Source organism: Halichoerus grypus, chromosome 14 (assembly GCF_964656455.1).
Source record: "Halichoerus grypus chromosome 14, mHalGry1.hap1.1, whole genome shotgun sequence".
Classification (NCBI taxonomy): Eukaryota; Metazoa; Chordata; class Mammalia; order Carnivora; family Phocidae; genus Halichoerus; species Halichoerus grypus.
The window spans coordinates 68,170,168-68,187,719 of record NC_135725.1 but is presented as its reverse complement, the minus strand read 5'-3'; positions in this window follow the sequence as shown (position 1 = coordinate 68,187,719).

Sequence of the window (17,552 nt, the reverse complement as noted above, 5' to 3'; positions counted from 1 at the left end):
ACCTGTCTCCCTAGAGACAGAACAGGTGGGACTGAGGGAAGCAGATCTTCTTGTACTGCTGTGGCTGTTGCCGAGGGGATTTCCGACCCCCGACCCCCTTCTCACCACCGTGCCCTTCACAGTGGCTTCCCACCTGCCCTTGGGGCACAACCTCCAGCCACCCTCCTTCATACATTTGGCACCAAACACATTCGGCTTCCCCCTTGCTTGGCTCTGGGCCTCTCCCCCTGCCCCGTCCACCGTCCATATGGAATGTGCATGGCATCTGCCATACACTTCTTGTTTATGTTTGTCAAAAGATTCTATGATGGAAAGTTCCCTTTCTCAGTAGATTCTATGATGGAAAAGTGCGAGTTCCTTCCTTCTCTGGTTCCTTAGACTCTCCTAGAATTCTGGAGCTGGATGGGCTTCTGATAATTAACTATTTGTCTTCCATTTCAGATTGTCATCTCTGTGAGGGCTCAGTAAATATTCATTAAATCGTTTATTAAATGATTTATTAAATTAATTAGTGAATGAATGGATGCATAATGCTAACAAATCCACAGACTTCTAGTGAACAGGCCTCTGCGCTCATCCACCCGCCTCACTCTCTACACTATGGCCATAAGGCCTCCTTGCTGTTCCACAAACATGTCCTGGCACCAAATCTTCTGAGACTTAGCCTCAGATATCTGGCCTGGCTCACACCCTCGCACACCTCAAAGCTTTGCTCCCATGTCACTCTCTCGGAGGCTTTCCCAGACAACCATATTTAAAATTTTCAACATGTCCCCCACCCCCAATCTTGAAACTCCCTATCTCTCTCTCCTCTTTATTTTTTCCATAGTATTTACCACTTTACAATATATGACATAATTTACTTATTTTATTTACTTTCTATCTCTTCCAGTAAGTTTCATGAGTAAAAGGGCTTGGATCTGTTTTATTCACTGCTATATGCCTGGTAGTTGGCAGTGAATTATTTGTTGAATGAAATCCCTGGTTCTCAAGTCGTTGGATTCCAGCATGGTGTCTCACCCAAGTAAACTAATTCAATAGCCAAAAATAATTCAGACCTTTTATTGTGTTCTTAAAAGCCGCTAAAGGAGGTGATAATCATAACCCAAGTGAGCCTTCTCAAAATTGTCTTTCCATCCTTTTGCATTTCTTAGATTCCAGCAGCTGTTTCCTCTAAAAACTTCACTTCCATGTCTCTTGGTGAACTTTCCCCAAGTGCCTTGTCCATGCGGGTTCTCCACTTTTCCTTCCTCATAGGCCAGCACCCCCCCTCCACCCCCCAGCCTCACCAAAATTCACTGCCAGTACTTCTGCTTCTACCATCATGGAGCCACAGTAGGATGAGACTCTCCCTCACTCACTATGGAGGGAAATGGGCCAAATCCCCCAAGAAGCAAGGTTCTCTCACTCTGAGTGCTTTTCCTAAGGTAATTATAAGAAAGGAGTTTTTGGGTAGTAATTTTGTCCATTTGTTACAAATGCAACCTCAGAGAGCAAAGAGGTCAAGGGCCCCAGTATTTTCCCAAAGAGTCACTATATGTGTTTGTTAGCTGAGGCACGTGATATTGTTAACTTACCTATGACCACTTGGGGAGAGGTTAAAGATGTCCCTTCCCTCTAGTTTGAGAACCTTGGCCTTTGTGCAGAAGAGAGGCTAGAGGATTGGAGCATATGGGTGACTCTAGAAGAGAAACTGAGTCCCACCCTGACAGCCTCGCCCCCATACTCATGTGCTCAGCTCAGCTCCGAGAGGGAGGTCTTACCAGCTAGAGAAGCATATTCCAGGGAGCAGTCAGGCTACAGAGCTGTTGGTTCCAGGAACCTGATCATCTCAGCTGGTGGCCAAGACTCTGGAGTTAGAATAGGCATTTACCTGGAGAAAAACTCAAAGGGGACAGGAGCCTGGAGCTCTTGCCCTTGAATCAAGGGGACTAGAGAGCAAAGACCAGAATTACCCCCGAGCCATCGCTGGAGGGGAGAGAGAAGAGCTGGGACTGGAGGTGAGCCACGCCACCAGGATCTCCCCTAGCGGCAAGTGTTGTGCAGCGAAGGAGACATGGGGAGCAATGATGGGATCAGCCAGTAGGTCACAGTGGGGTCCCCCAGTCCCAGTCGGGCCTGAGGATCCTGACTCTAAGCATGTGATGCACATAGAGCAAAGCTGCTGGTAAAATTCCTCCCTTGGTCAGAATGGACACAAGATCTAGGAGCAGGAGGAAGCCTGCAATAAGGGCTATCAGAGGACATGGAGCAACCAGAAAATTCATTCACTCGACAAATGTTTACTGAGTGTCCACTACTGCCAGGTAGTCTTCCTCTTGGAGCTGACACCCTTCTATCTGGGAGGAATCACAACCATGGAAGGCCCCCAGCAGCCATTCTTGCCTGGCTCCTCCAAACACCCTTGATCCACACCTGTGGTTCACTCTTACAAACTTCAGGGAGTACAGTCTGTTTGCACGAGATACACATTTTAACCCCAGAAAAAGTTTAACAACCACACCAAAATCATAGTGCCTTGAAAAATAATTTTTAAAAAAATATGCCCATGCTGATTTTATTACTGGTATTTCCTAGAACTCTTAGCAGCCTACTCAGGATTCCAGGATTCCACAGAGCACAAGTTAAAGTCTTTGTCCTCAGTCAGGCTGACCTTCCAAAAAAAGAGGTGGGCACACTCTCTATCCCCCAAACAGCAGTAATGGTGAGATATATCAAAGTAGAGTGAGCCAGGCTTCATTACTGGAGCTCTGAGGCCTGAAATGGGCTCCCAGAGGGCCAAGTGGACTTGTAAATAGATGCAGTAAAAGAGTAAATAAATGAATTTGTGCGATTGGAGGGAAAAGCTCCAAAGCAGTTCTGGTGATGCAGAGACAACCATTTAAACGAGAGTGCCTGGGCATGCATCTCACCCAGCAGATGTAATGGCTTCATATACATTCATGAGCTTTGGTCTCCCAACTCTGCCTCTTTTTCAATCACAATCATAAAAGACAAAGGAAAAGTGAGAGGGGAGAGAAAGATAGATAAACTTCAAGGGTCCGAACTGCAAACACAACCTACAGTTTGTAAATTGCTTGGAGACCTTTGGAGGGAGAATCAAGGAAATGAAAAGTAGAACGTACAGGAATATTACTGTTTAGGGGAAAGTCCCTGCTCTGGGCATAAAATCTTGTCTGGAGAATGGTTGAGTGGCACAATACTGACTAAACGTGAGATTGCTTTGTATAAAGACGTGCCTTGTTCTTTACTCTGCATTCTTCTGCCTGTCTCCTGTGGCCACCTCCAAGGTCATTTCCTTGTGGAAACTCCAAGGCTCTATGATTTTAGTTATATTAAAACCAAGAGCCCAGGAGTCCTGGCTATGTTTTTTGGCCTCTGCTACCTGCCGCCCCTCCCAGGTGGATCCTCTGAGAATCCAACCTGCCACAAAGTCAGGTGGCCTCACAGCTCGGACGCCGCAGACGCCAGTGTCGGAGTTTGTGCTTAAATACCAGCTCAGCCACTTTTTGTGTAACCTGCACCCCCTTCCAGGAAGGACTTAAAGTCATCCGCTGCAAAAAGGCTTTTCAATTGTGTGTACTTGTGCACGTGTTGCCTAGTAATTTGAATAGGGGGATTTATTGTTTCTAGAAATAAACATAAACGCACAAACACACACACAAGGTGAGGGAATTGGCTGCCAGTAACTTGAGGTCAAGCTATTGTTGCATGCTGGGGTCTTGTGTCCTCAAAGGCAAGTGCATGTTGCTAACTTCAGCTGGGAGGAATGCAGCAGTGCAGCCCCAAAGAATGAAAGATCACAGGCCAGCTTCTGTTTTCCACACCGGGCTGGGTTTAGACCAAAGGCAGCCGAGCGCCAAGCAGCCAGCTCAGCTGGGTCACGGGGCCCTGCTGCCCCTTCCCTGTGAGTGAGACTGACCCCAGGCCCCGGCAAGCTGTTAGGGGGCTCCGCGCTGCCGGAGGAGCAGCTCTTCAGAAGGGATGAGAGACGAAGGTCGTACCCATTCGTGTTTAGCCCTGGCCTCTCGGTGGCTCTGAGAATCCTTGGCCCAGGGCCAGCTTGGATAATTACATTTCACCTGCCCAAACCCTTCCATGGTTTCCCCCGAGAGATGTATTCCTCTTCCACGGCTGCCGTGATCCAGAACATAAATACTCTCTCAAAGGCAGTATTCTGTGCCTGGGAAGCTGAGGTTTTGTTCCTTCAAAGGAAAATTCTCTGTAACAATGCACTTACTTTCATTCCTTCATTCCATCAGCAAACATTTATTAAGCATCTACTTAATGAGTCCTAAGCACTGTGCTGAGTGCTGGGTGTGCAAAGAGGAATAAGAGGATATATTTTGGGGCCCTTAAGAAGTTCACAGTCTAGTAGGAAAACCATCAATAGGAGTAGTAAATGCTTTTGAAAATGGAGAATGACTGGTGAAATGAAAAAGAGAGATTCTAAATCTCCTCAGAAGAGTCAAAGAAGGTTCCAGGACCAGTGAGGTTAAAGCTGAACTTTTAAATAGAACCTCAATGAGCAGATAATGAAGAAGAACATGCAAGGCAGGGGACAAATACATATGCAGAGCAAAGAGCTTGGAGTTGACAGAATAGAAGGTAAGGTGGCTGGAGTATACGGTATGAGAGAAATGGGCAGGAAGGACAGGCTGGAAATGTAATCTCTGGTTAAGCTGTGAAGAGCCTGGAATAGCATCTGAAGATTTTCAAGATGTGGAATAAGATCATACTTTAGTACAGTCCCTCTATGGCAGTGTGGAGAGAAGAACTGGGAAACTAAAGAAAAAGAGGCGAGAACAAAAATGTGGCTCTGTCATCCTAAAGCAATGAGAAGTAGTGGGAGTTGAATGAAGGCAGAGGCAGTGGGAGAGACGAGCAGACAGATACACACTCTCGGGAAAGGAAATCAACAGGTTCTTAGAGCCGGTCTGGATGACACGTGAGAGAACAGAAGGATCCAGAAGAGTGGGCACATGGATGGCAGGACTATTAAGCAAGATGTCACGGGAGGCAGAGTAGGGGCAGGAAGGGCTCAGGTGGAGATTACAGAAGGTACTGGAAGTGAAGGCCCAGGCTCATTAACTTCCACAAGTTCTCTGCAATGACTGCAGGATGAGTTTTGTCAACAGATTTACCTCTGGTAGCTTATGCCAGTGGTCCCCAAATCTGAGCTTAAGAATCACCTAGAGTGCTTGTTAAAACACAGATTCCTGGTTTTCAGATTTAGTAGGTCTAGTTTACCTAACCCAAGAATTTGTATTTCTAGCAAGTTCCCTGTGATGCTGACATGACTGACCTGGGGCCCACAATATAAGAATCTCTGCTCTAGACTTTTTTGGGGGCTATTCTCCTATTTGGTCTGATACTTTCTCTGAGAGGGTAACTAAAAGGGCTGATACAGGTGGAAATGATCAAAGATGTTCCCTATTACCAGCAGAATTTCAAGGGTTCAGTTCTAACCATTAAGAACAAGTGTTTGAATTTGGTGGCTGCTTAGTATCTCATTTTTTCTTACTCAAATGATAGGTTTTAAAAAAATTTAGCCTATAATAATAGGTAGCCTATTTTTCGAGGGCCTACTATATGCCAGCCTTCATGATATGCATCTTCTATGCATTGTCTCATTTAGCTCTATCAGTAACTCTGTGGAGGTGAGTACTATTATAATCCCCATTTCTCAATTGAGGAAACTGAGGCACTGAGTGGTTAAAATCAGCCCAAGATCAAGTTGCCATTAAATGGTAGATTTACTTCAATCTGTGCTCAAATACTAGCATATATATTGTCTCCTTTACTATCCTGTATTTTGTTCCATGAAATAGGCTAGCTTACTCCAAGACCAGAATCTTCCATATCCTGTCATTAACCTACAGTGGTTTCCTGAATCTGTTTTCAAAAATCTGCCAGTATAGATGTAGTATAACAATCATGTTTCAGCTTCTTAATAACCCTTGTGCATTGAACAATCAAGAGAATGGAAGGGTCAAGTGGAAGGCAACGCCCTGTAGTGCTATGAATGTGTTTGAGGACTTTCTGTGAAAACGCCTGGGGGATACACAGGCATTCTTAGCATATTACAGTGTAAGAGCCTCACAACATCTGTTCCAACAACATCTCTAGACAGTACATGCAGTATCATCCTTAAAAGACAATTTTCAGAAAGCCCTAAACAATTAAGATTTTTTTGGCCACCTCCAAAGAAAGCAAACAGAGCAAGTAATTCATGCAAGTTTTCCATAAAGAATCTATTGGTTATTTAAAATCTAGTAGTTATTTAGCCTCTAGGTTACATGCCTAAACTGTGAGACAGAATGTGTCCTATGAAACCACAGGACATCAGAAATTCTGACCGGTGTCCCAGCATTATTCTAAGGTAAATTCCTAAAAGCTAGGGAGTATGAATATTATGGCTGATTAAAGAAGCCAAAGGTAGCAGGACAACTCTCTTTTAAGGAGAGTAAGCTCTTTGAAGAGCACAGATGAGTGCCCATCTGGAAAAGACAATGTTAAAAGAAAATTTCAGGAGGACCATCCTCAAACTATCCCAGAGCCATGCCTGACTCAAACACTCCCAGACCCACCAGCAGGGGTGTGACCTGGGATTAAGTCTTGCAGTCAAGGGCAAAGAATCTTCAAGGCAGACCCTCACATGTAAGCCTTCTCCCAAATCTCTGTCCATACTACTGGTCTTTAATATCACCACTAGAGCTTGGACTTAAAATCTTATTTCTTGGCTCGGGTCCTAAAATGCCACCCTCTTGGAGGCCCTTTTCCCAGGGTCTACCATCAATTAACACTTCCACCACCAAAACCATCTCCACACCTGCAGCTGGATAACGCCTTACTTCAAATTGGCCAGAAGAGTTCAGAGAGAATGCTGCCTTCTGCCTGAATTCTAGCAAACTCTTGGCTTTAGCTCCTGCTACCCTGTTCCAGACACACATCCCTATCCCTTGGAAATAGAGGCTATATATCCGACATTGCTAGTCCTCACAAATTGATTTCCTCTTCTTCCTGGGCTCATAGCCCAGTTTCTCTTGCAGTGAGATGTGGCCATATGATTCAGTTCTACCAAAGGAAAGTAAGAAATGGTATTCCAGGTCTGGCCCATAAAAACCTTGGATGTGCCTCTTTCCCTTTCCAGTGACTGGGTATTAATTTACAGGGCAAAGTTGGAAGCCATATATTAAAGATGGCAGAGTTTATCAACCTGGATCACTGAATGTCTGTGCAGAACATAGTTCCACCACCTGAAGGTATTAGACGGCTCATGTGAGTGAAAATAAACTTGACTGTATTTGAGCCATTATATATTCTGGGAACTTTGGTTACTGCAGTTGCCTATCCAACTAATACAAGTGGATCAAGTACCAATCCACTAATACCCTTTAGAGAATCCTCCACAAGGACCTTTCTCACTGATGAGTTAACCTCTCTGGCCACGTGCTCAGTCCCAATTTGCAGGTTTTTCCTACCATGTATGGCTGAGATCCCAGCATCTTATCTGCCAATCCCATCAAGGAAGCACATACGGTACCTTATGGGTTCAAGGATGGAAAAAAGCCTAGATTTATGGCAAGGAAATAGGGGATTATACACATACATGCACAGCCCTGAACCTATTTCTCCCAGTCTACTCATCCAGAGATGGCTTGACTGGCATCCCTCAGCAAGGAAGAATCTAAGTCTTTAACTTCAGTGTCCCTCTATGAAAGATGAGAGGATCCAAAAGAACGCCAATATATATCACTGACTTCCCTTACTTTCCTGGAATAGATTCTTTTAATTGGTTCTTGTGATAGTAGATGTGAAAAGTGCTTTCCTTAGGGTAATTGGGAAATCCTGAAACCAGATAAAACTTCAATTAATCCAGTTTAAAAACATTGTTAGCATGCCAATGCTTATGAGACTTAGAACTTGAGCCCTTGAAACAGCACAGGGAAGAGATGAGACACAAGAAACATAGGGAACATGGTAAAACCAGTGAATTAGCATGAGCATGGACCCATGCCTGCACTTCATTTGCTGTGAGGGGGAATTCTTTGATTAGAAGCAATGCTTTTTGGGATATTATAATGGTAGGTAGGTAGGTAAGTAGGTAGGCAGATAGATAGATAGATAGATAGATAGATAGATAGATAGATAGGTAGATAGACAGATAGATAGGTAGGTTCTGTAAGCCCAAGAATGATAGCTTTGGCAGAGGCATTGTGTATAGGGAAGTCAAATCTGTGTCCAAAGTGTCAATTCCAGTAAGAACAAAGCAATTCCCCTTCCATGTTAGAAGCAGTCCAATGTAATCATACTGGTACCATATTGAGGGCTCAGTGTTGGTCTCTATTGCTGGTAGACTGGGCATCAGCAGCAGCTGTAGCCAGGTTGGCCTTGGTGAGTAGATGTCCATTTGTTGACAGTAGATTCATAACCTCCATATAAGTTAAGATCAGTCTTTCCATTTTTGCAAAAAGAAATTATTGAAATCTGAATCTATAGATTGCTTTGGGACATACTGCCATCTTAACAATATTGTCTTCTAATGCATGAACATGGGATATCTTTCCATTTATTTGGTTCTCCTTTCATTTCTTTCAGCAATGTTTTGTACTTTCTTAAATTTGCTGAAATTTGTTTTGTGGCCTAACATATGATCTATCCTGGAGAATATTACATGTACACTTGAGAGGAATGTGTATTCTGTTGCTGTCAGATGGAATATTCTGTATACGTCTGTTAGGTCCATTTGGTCTATGGTGTTCTTCAGATCCACTGTTTTCTTACTGATTTTCTGTCTGGATGATCTATGCATTGTTGAAAGTGGAAGACTGAAGTTCCCTACTATTATTGTATTGTCCATTTCTCCCTTCAGATCTATTAGCATTTGCTTAATATATTTAGGTGCTCCAATGTTGAGTTCATATATATTTACAATTGTTGTATCTTCTCGATATATTGACCTCTTATCATTATATGATGATCTTGTCTCTTGTTACTGTTTTTGGCTTAAAGTCTGTTTTGTCTGATATATAGCTAGCCTTGCTCTCTCTTGGTTTCCACTTACATGGAATATCTTTATCTCTTTTAGCCTATGTGTATCCTTAAAACTTAAGTGAGTCTCCTGTAGAAAGGATATAGTTGGGTCTTGTTTTTTAATCCATCCAGCCACTCCATGACTTTACACTGGAGAATTTAATCCATTTATACTTAGAATAATTGTTGATAGGTAAGGACTTATTAATGACATCTTATTATTTTCTGGCTGTTTTGTAGTTCCCTTATTCTTCTCCTTCTGCCTTCTTTTGTGAACTAATGATTTTTCTTATTGGCATGCTTTGATTCTCTTCTCTTTATCTTTTGTGTATCTACTGTAGGTTTTTGCTTTGTGGTTACCATGAGGTTTACATAAAACATTTTATAGATATAACAGCCTATTTTATGTTGATAATAACTTACGTTCAATTACGTACAAAAACGCTACCCTTTTACTCCTCACCTTTTATGTTATCAATGTCACAATTTACCTCTTTTTATATTGTGTATTCAAAACAAATTATTCTAACTAGTTATTTTTAATACTATTGTTCTTTAACATCTATACTAACGTGATTAACATACCACAGTATTATAGTATTAGAGTACTCTGATTTTGACTACATACTTATCCTTACAAATCCTTCTCACACTTTTCAAAAAAACTACAGAGTGGGGGAACAATTCCTAACTCATTCTACGAGGCCTGGATTACCCTAATACCAAAGCTAGACCACAACACTATGGGGGCGGGGGGGCACCAACTACAGACCAATATCCCTTAGGAACTTTGATGCAAAAGTCCTTAACAAAACACTCCCAAACCAAATTCAACAGCATATTAAAATGATTATACAGCATTACCAACTGAGATTTATTCTCAGAATGCAAGGATGGCCCAACATATGAAAATTGATCAATTTAATACACCACATAACAGAAGGAAGGGGAAAAAAAACACATAATCATCTCAATAGACACAGAAAAAGCACTTGACTAAATTCAACACATTTTTTTTTTAAGATGTTATTTAATTAGAGCACGCATGCACGCGTGAGCAAGAAGGGAGCAGAGGGAGAGAGAGAAGGACAGTGGGGGTTAGGAGAGGGACAGGCAGACTCTGTGCTGAGCACAGAGCCAACTCAGGGCTCCATCCCAGGACCCTGAGATCATGACCTGAACTGAAATCAAGAGTTGGATGCTTAACCGACTGAGCCACCTAGGCGCCCCTAACACCTTTTCATGACAAAAATATTCAATAAACTAGGATTAGAAGGAAACTACCTCAACAAAATAAAAGCCATATATAAAACCCACAGAGATCATGCTCCATGATGAAAGACTAAAAGCTTTTCCTCAAAGATCAGGAACAAGACAAAGATGCCCACTTCTATTCAACATAGTACTGGAAGCCCTAGCAAAACCAATTAGGCAAGAAAAAGAAAAGGCATTCAAATTGGAAAGAATGAAGTAAAATTATCTCTGTTCTCAGGTGATCTTAAATGTAGAAAACCTTAAATATTGCACACAAAAAAACATTAAAAATAATAAATGAATTCATCTAAGTAGCAGAATACAAAGTAAACACACAAAAATCAAATAGCATTTCTATACATTAACAATGAACAATCTGAAAAGGAAATTATGAAAACAATTCCATTTACAATAGCATGAAAAAGAGTAAAATACTTAGGAACTAACCATGAAGTTGAAAGACTTCACAATAAAAACTACAATATATTGCTGAAAGAAGTGAAAGAAGACATAAATAAATGGAAACATATCTCATGTTCACGGATTGGAAGTCTTACTATCGTTAATTAAGATGGCAACACTACCTAAAATGATCTAAAGACTCAGTGCAATCCCTATCAAAATCCCAATGGCTTTTTTGCAGGAAAACCCATCCTAAAGTTTATATGGAAGCTCAAGCAACCCCAAACAGCTAAAAGAATCTTGAACAAACCTGGGACACACACTTTGTAACTTCAAAACTTCCTACGAAGTTACAATAATTAAAATGGAGTGGTATTCATTAATAAAAGAAAGGATAAGAACCATATGATCCTCAGGGTGCCTGGGTGGCACAGTCAGTTAGGCGTCTGCCTTCAGCTCAGGTCATGATCTTGGGGTCCCGCGATTGAGCCTCGTGTCACGCTCCCTGCTCAGTGAGGAGTCTGCTTCTCCCTCTCCCTCTACCCCTCCTACTTGTGCTCACTCGCTCTCTCTCTCAAATAAAAATAAAATCTTTAAAATAAAAGAACCATATGATCCTCTCAGTAGATTCAGAAAAAGCATTTCACAAAATACAGCATCCCTTCTTGATGAAAACCCTCAACAAAGTAGGGATAGAAGGAACATACCTTTATATCATAAAGGCCATACACGAAAACCCCACAGCTAATATCATCCTCAATGGAGAAAAACTGAGAGCTTTTCCCTTAAGGTCAGGAACAGGGATGTCCACTCTCACCACTATTGTTCAACATAGCCCTGGAAGTCCTAGCCTCAGCAATCAGACAACAAAAAGAAATAAAAGGCATCCAAATCAGCAAGGAAGAAGTCAAACTCTCACTCTTCGCAGATGACATGATACTGTACGTAGAAAACCCGAAAGACTCCACCAAAAAATTGCTAGAACTAATACATGAATTCAGCAGTCACAGGATATAAAATCAACATACAGAAACCAGTTGCATTTCTACACACCAATAATGAAGCAGCAGAAAAAGAAATCAAGGAATCAATCCCATTTACAATTGCACCAAAAACCATAAGATACCTAGGAATAAACCTAACCAAAGAGGTAAAAGATCTGTACTCTGGAAACTATTGATCACTTATAAAAGAAATTGAAGACACAAAGAAATAGAAAAGCTTCCAAATGGATTGGAAGAATATTGTTAAAATGTCTATACAACCCAAAGCATTCTACACATTCAAAGCAATCTCTATCAAAATACCACCAGCGTTTTTCACAAAGCTAGAACAAACAATTCTAAAATTTGAACGGAACCAGAAAAGACCCTAAATAGCCTAAGTAATGTCAAAAAACAAAAGCAAAGTGGAAGGCATCACAATTCCAGACTCAAGCTATATTACAATCAATTATTGTAATCATCAAGACAGTATGTACCAGCTCAAAAATGGACACACAGATCAATGGAACAGAACAGAGAACCCCGAAATGGACCCACAACTATATGGTCAACTAATCTTCAACAAAGCTAGAAAGAATATCCAATGGAAAAGAGACGGTCTCTTCAATAAGTGGTTTTGGGAGAACTGGACAGCGACATGCAGAAGAATGAAACTGGACCACTTTCTTACACCATACACAAAAATAAATTCAAAATGGAAGCAAGACCTAAATGTAAGACAGAAAGCCATCAAAATCCTAGAGGAGAACACAGGCAGTAACCTCTTTGACATCGGCCAGAGCAACTTCTTACTAGACACATCTCTGGAGGCAAGGGAAAAAAAAGCAAAAATGAACTACTGGAACTTCGTCAAGATAAAAAGCTTCTGCACAGCAAAAGAAACAATCAACAGAACTATAAGACAGCCTATGGAATGGAAGAAGATATTTGCAAATATCTGATAAAGGGTTAGTATCCAAAATCTATAAAGAACTTATCAAACTCAACACCCAAAAAACAAATCCAGTTAAGAAATGGGCAGAAGACATGAATAGACACTTTTCCAAAGAAGACATCCAGATGGCTAACAGACACATGAAAAGATGCTCAATATCACTCATCATCAGGACAATACAAATCAAAACCACGATGAGATACCACCTCACACCTGTCAGAATGGCTAAAATTAACAACACAGGAAACCACAGATGTTGGCGAGGATGCGGGAAAAGGGGAAATTTCATGCACTCTTGGTGGGAATGCAAACTGGTGCAGCCACTCTGTGTAACAGTATGGAGTTTCCTCAAGTTAAAAATAGAACTACCCTACAACCCAGCAATGGCACTACTAGGTATTTACCCAAAGGATACAAAAATAAAGATTCAAATGCACCCTGATGTTTATAACAGCATTATCAACAATAGCCAAACTATGGAAAGAGCCCATAAGCGTCCATCGACAGATAAATGGATAAAGAAGAGGTAGTATGTATGTATGTATGTATTATATATATATATACATACATACACACACACAATGGAATATTACTCAGCCATCAAAAAGAATGAAATCCTGCCGTTTGCAATGACGTGGATGGAACTAGAGTGTATTATGCTAAGTGAAATAAGTCAGTCAAAGAAAGATAACTACCATATGATTTCACAGATGAACATAGGGGAAGGGAAGGAAAAATAAAATAAGATAAAAACAGAGAGAGAGGTAAATCAGAAGAGACTATTAACTACAGAGAACAATGTAAGGGTTGCGGGAGGGGGGTGGGTGGGACATGGACTAAATGGATGATGGGTATTAAGGGGGGTACTTGTTGTGATGAGCACTGGGTATTATATGTAAATGATGAATCACTAAACTCTACTCCTGGAACCAATACTACACTATATGTTAACTAACTTGAATTTAAATAAAAACTTAGGGAAAAAAACTAAATAAATAAATAAAATAATAAATACCTCTAAGTATATTTTTTTAAAGATTTATTTATTTGAGAAAGAAAGAGACCGGGAGAGAGAGACAGCACAGGAGGGAGGAGCAGAGAAAGTCTTAAGCAGACTCTGTGTTGAGCACAGAGCCCAACGCGGGGCTCAATCACACAGCCCTGAGATCACGACCTGAGCCGAAACCAAGACTCAGATGCCTAAGCAACTGCACCACCCAGGCACCATACTGTAAATATTTTTTAAAAAATCTTCACCTAGCCCCCCCAAAAAAACTATGGTACTGGCATGAAGACAAACATACAGATCAATTGGATAGAAGAGAGAGCCCCAAAATAAAACTTCACATATATTTTTGGCGAGGGTGCTAAGACCATTAAATGGGGAAAGGACAATCTTTTCAACCTAAATGGCCACATGCAAAAGAAAAAAGCTGTACCCTTTCCTAACACTGTATACTCAAAATAGATCAAAGACCTAAATATAACACCTAAAACTGTAACATTCTTAGAAGAAAACAGAGGGCAAAAACTTCATGACACTGGATTTGGCAATGATTTCTTAGATATGATACCAAAGGCAAAGGTAACAAAAGAAAAAAGAAACAAATTGGGCTTTGTGATTATTTAAAAACTGTGTGCATCAAAAGACAATAGCAACAGAATGGGATAAAATATTTGTAGGTCATATGCCAAATAAAGGATTAATATCCAGAATATGGAAAGAATTCCTAAAACTCAATGAAGAAAAAAAATTCAATGGACAAAGGACTTGAACAGGTATTTCTCCAAAGGAGGTTTTCAAATGGTCAATAAGCTCATGAAAAGATTCTCAACATCACTAGTCATTTGGGAAATGCAAATCAAAAGTACAATGAGATATCACCTCACACTGGTTATAAAAAAAAAAAAATTAAAAACAGAAAATAGTAGGTGTTGGAGAGGATGTGGAAAAACTGGAACCCTTATGCACCACTATCAGGAATATAAAATGGTACAGCTGCTGTGGAAAACAGTATGGCAGATCCTCATAAAACTAAAAATAGAACTACCATATGATCCAGCAATTTCATTTCTGGGTATATACCTAAAAGAATTAAGAGCAGGGTCTCAAAGAGATATCTATACACCCATGTTCATAGTAGCATTATTTACAATAGTGAAAATGTGAAAGAAACCAAAGTGTCCACTGAGAGATGAATGGATAAACACAATGTGGTATATGCACCCAATGGAATATTATTCAGCCTTTAAAAGGACAGAAATGTTAAAATATGCTTCAACATGGATGAATCTGGAGGACATTATGCTAAGTAAAATAAACCAGTCACAAAAAGATACATACTGTATGATTCCACCTATATAAGGTAGAGTAGTCAAAACCATAGAGACATAAAGTAGACTGGTGGTTGCCAGAGGCTGGGGAAGGGGGAAATAGGGAGTTATTGCTTAATGGATACAGAGTTTTGGTTGTATAAGATTAAAAGTTATGGATATGAATGGTTGTGACAGTTGCACAACATTTTAGATCGATTTAATACCACTGAACTGTATAATTAAAAAGGGTTAAAATGGTAAATATTATGTTTCACTTATTTTACACAGTAAAAAAATGAGAGAGTTCCAATTTCTAGTTCCACATGTAAGAAGCTTGGAAGTCACCATTCTGTCCTAACAAGGAAAAGCTGAACAAAAATTAACGCTTCTTGGATCCATAAGAAAGGAGAAGACAAAGAATAAACCACTGCCCCCAAGATCGCAGAAATAAACAGGCAAATAGAGGGAGTCACAGTTTACCAGAGCAGAGACTCACCAGTAGAAACTGCCAAAAAATCAGTGCTAGGTAGGAAAACCTAAACTGTACTTGATGAATTGCTGAAGGCTCAGTGTGGACAACTCTGAGAGTTAAAAACTTCAGGGGGACCCAGTCATAAGTGGGCCCCAACAATATTGTGAGACTTACCTGCAGAAGCTCAACTAGATTCCCACAGTAAATATAGGAGAAAAATCTCCTTGAGCTTCCAGCAGGGGAAAAGAACCATTTTGAAATAAGTCAGAGAACTCTGTTCTTAACAAGGCCTGCCCTAAGGAGTATCTAGTTAACCAGAGCCTGAACTGCTGGGATATTATCAGAGCCTAACTGATCTGGAGAAGGGAAATACCTAACATCAGCCCATGCCAGCCATTCTGTCTCATTTAAAGGGGCAGGAAAACAAAACAAAACAAAACAACCTGAAACACTTGTGATGCTCACAGTCCAGAGGCAGAGGCTCACTGAAAGACGGAGACCTAATCACAAGGCTATAAAATGCCTCCCGTCTCCCCACAGCTCACCATCGTATTACTAAAGACCTATTTCCAGTAGTTTCTTCCTCCTGATACATCATGTCTCACTATCAAGAAAAAATTAGACAAAAGTCAAAACACAATTTGAAGAGACAGAGCAAGCATCAGAACCAAACATGGCAGGGATGTTGGAATTCTAGGCCAGAATTTAAAATAACTGTGATTAATATGCTAAGGGCTATTATAACGGATAAAGCAGACAGCATGCAAGAAGAGATGGGGGCAAGCAGTGTAAGCAGGAAGACGGAAATCATAAATGAGAACCAGAAGAAATGCTAGGGATCAAAAACACTAACAGAAATGAAGAATGCCTTTGACGAGCTTTTTTAGTAGAATGGGCATGACTGAGGAAAGAATCTCTGAGCTAGAGGACATATCAATAAATCCCTGGAAACCAAAAAGCAAAGAGAATAAAGACTGAAAAAAGGAACAGAATAGTCAAATACTGTGGGAATACCACAAAAAGTATAACATACATGTATACAAACACCAGAAGGAGAATAGAGAGGGAAAGAAACAGAAGAAAAATCTGAAATGATAATGACTGAGAATCTCACCCCCAAACCAATGTTAGACAACAAACCAGAGATCCAGGAAGGTCAGAGAACACCAAGCCAGATAAATACCGCCCCCCCTCCCCAAAAAACAACCTACAAGCAAGCATATCATTTTCAAATTACAGAAAATCAAAGACAAAGAATCCTGAAAGAAACCAGAGTGGGAGAAAAACACCTTACTTGTAAGAGGAACAAAGATAAGAATTATATCCAATTTCTCATAAAGTATGGAAGCAAGAAGAGAATGGAATGAAATATTTAAATGCTGAGAGAAAAAAACCAACAACCTGGACTTCTGCACCCTGCAAAATTATTCTTCAAAAGTGAAAGAGAAATAATTTCTCAGATAAACGAATATTGAGGGAATTTGTTACCAGTAGATTTGCCTTGCAAGAAATGTTAAAAGAACTTCTTTAGAGAGAAAGAAAGAAAATAGGTCAGAACTCAGATCTACATGAAGAAAGGAAGAGCATTCAAGAAGGAATAAGTGAAAGGGGCACCTGGGTGGCTCAACTGGTTGAGCAACTGACTCTTAGTTTCTGTTCAGGTTGTGATCTCAGGGTTGTGAGACTGAGCCCCGGGGCATCAAGCCCCACATCAGGCTCGGAGCTGGGGGTGGAGCCTGCTTAAGATTCTCTCTCTCTCTCTAAAATAAAAAAAAAAGAAGTGAAAGTAAAATGAAAAAATACTAACAATTGTTTTTTAAATCCCAATTTAAAAAATCTCAAAAGACCTCAAGCAAGTTATTTTTGTGGAAGTTGACAATTCCAAAATTGATATAGAAGCAAAGGGGGCCAAGGATAGACAAGAAAACTTTGAAGAAGGAAAAGATCAAAATGGGAGGATTTATTCTACTGGATATGAAGATTTATCCAGCTACCATAGTTAACATAATCAATATATAGTATACATGCAATATAGCATAAGGATAGACAAAGAAAACAATGCAACAGAGTCCTGAACATTTTAATGCATATATGTCCAATTTATGACAAAGTGGCACTTTTCAATAAACGATGG